General features: G+C 35.3%; 1 long non-coding RNA gene across 1 annotated transcript; it reads left to right on the top strand.

The window, feature by feature from the left end:
* On the top strand, positions 1–1234 carry LOC121229674 (uncharacterized). The gene is made up of 2 exons (XR_005927599.1): positions 1–465; positions 806–1234. It is a non-coding gene; the product is annotated as an uncharacterized lncRNA (long non-coding RNA).
* Positions 1235–2097: the final 863 nt, after the last annotated feature.

The raw sequence follows: 2097 nt of genomic DNA, 5'->3' as shown, positions 1-2097 counted from the left end.
TATGAAATATGTGGTAAAGGGACTGAAATAAAAGGCACCGAGGACATGGGGGACCTTTAGGGAGATATTCCCCATCCCAAAACGCAGTGAGAGTCTGCGCATGGTCCAAGGACCAGATTGAAACAGACGCCATATTTGCAGCCCAAATCTAAAAGAAATAAAGAGTTATATTGCACCTTCACGCAAGATGGAGGGACTAAATGCATAAATTACCCATTAGGGCAAAGCATGCACAATATCCCCCACCAAACGGCGCATTAATGGTTAATAAAACCCAAAATGTTTTTTTTTTTACTTTTCTAGCAAAAATTGAAAGAGTCTCTCCCCTTTTTTTTAAAACCCCTTTTTTTCAAACACCCAACTCTTGGGTTTCTTAACACCTGGAGCGCCACCGCCACAGCCACAAAGATCGACGGCCGACGATGAAGGAGAGACCCCCCGGCGGCACGGTCACGGCCAACTCCTGTGAGTTTCTCCTCCCCTTATTTTTTTTGCTTTTGATTTTATAGTTATTTAAAATAGATTTGCAAAAGAAAAGAAAAAAAGAATAAAACAAACAAATAAATAAATAGAAAAAAACGAAGAGTAAATAACAAGGATTTAACCCTTTAAAATTTCTATTCTTTTTGATTTCTGATGTGGGTTCTTTTACAAAGAAAATCCCCCCTTTTTGTGATCGATTTTGGCTTTTTTAAAGCCGATCTATAAAATATTCATTTCCTATTTTTTGTTTTCGTTCTTTTGTTTATTCTTTCCCCCATCCCTCGCATGCTTCCTTTTGCTGTTGTTTTTGTCTCTGTTGCAGGTGTGTCGGGTATGGGTGGTGCACGTGATGGCCAAGGGCAGAGGTAGCATGGGGCGACTGAATCTTGGGGACAGAGGGAGGAGCGGCTAGTTTTTTTTGTTTGCTGAAAATTAGTTAAGGTTGTGGGCTGATTGGGCTTTTAGGGTTTTAATTTGTTTGGGTTTAAATTTTGGGTTATTTTGTTGGTATGGGCCCGGGCAAAATGGGCTCGTACAACGATATTATAAAAAGAGAGAGAAGAAAAGAAAAGAAAAATAAGAAGGCAAAGGAAAGGAAAGGAAAGGTTAAAAATTCTTAAACAAGGTTGACACAAGGAATAAAGTGGCAGGTTAACAGGGTAAGATTTGGAATGTTGTTGTCTGGTTTTATCAAGAAACTGAAAAAAAGTTGTTCATCCATTGACTTTAATATTATTAGGGTTTTACTTTTTTCACTGAATTCTGGGTAAAAATGATTGTTCACTACAGTTTACGAAGTAAAACCTTAATCCAATTAAAGAAAAAAAAAGATTTGTGGTTCAGCAGCTTTAAATGTGGTTGATGAAGGAATATAACCCAATGGTCTACCTTTTTCAAAAAGTTGGTGTCACATATAGAGGACATGAACCATGCAAAAATTGAAGAGAGTTTTCACGTGGAAAGAGAAGATTAATGAGTTTGGTAAAACCTAATCCAACCAAAATTTTTGATTAAAATAGTGAAGAAGATAAAGCGTCTTCAAGGCTCTAACATGGAAGAATCCAATGCCAATGTCAACATGAAAACACATGCCATTTTATTATAACTGGATTTCCCCAATCATTGAACCAAATGAGATCATCAGCTTTATTTTCATTTTTATTTCTGAATGATCGGATCTAAGTAACATTTGTTAGATTGGTACGTCAAACATAGTATTAGTGCTACACGTTTAAAACTTAAGTTTGAGAAATTGTGTGATTTTAGGTGATTTTTTAGTTTTATATCTGTTTAAATCAGTTTAATATTTAAAAAGTGAGAATTTTCCCAAAAATTCTTTAAGGCATTGAAAAAATATAGTGGAAGAAAACTCGAAACGAAATAGTAATGAGAGAATTGAAAAAGCCACAAGAAAGTAATGCATATCAAGTGTTTGAGTAATACCTCTCTTTATAGTTGAGCTCTCCTAAAATCAACAGTACAATTTGAATTACATCAACGACTAGATTAGTGCCTACCTACAATGTTAGAGTCCTAAGGGATTTAAACTCTATACATCTTTATCCATTAGGATTTACATTAATTATCCTGATAACTTTAGTTTTATTAGAGGGC

This window comes from Gossypium hirsutum, chromosome A05, assembly GCF_007990345.1.
Source record: "Gossypium hirsutum isolate 1008001.06 chromosome A05, Gossypium_hirsutum_v2.1, whole genome shotgun sequence".
NCBI classification, from domain to species: domain Eukaryota; kingdom Viridiplantae; phylum Streptophyta; class Magnoliopsida; order Malvales; family Malvaceae; genus Gossypium; species Gossypium hirsutum.
Note: the sequence above shows the minus strand (reverse complement) of the source record. Positions and strands in the feature narration are given on the sequence as shown.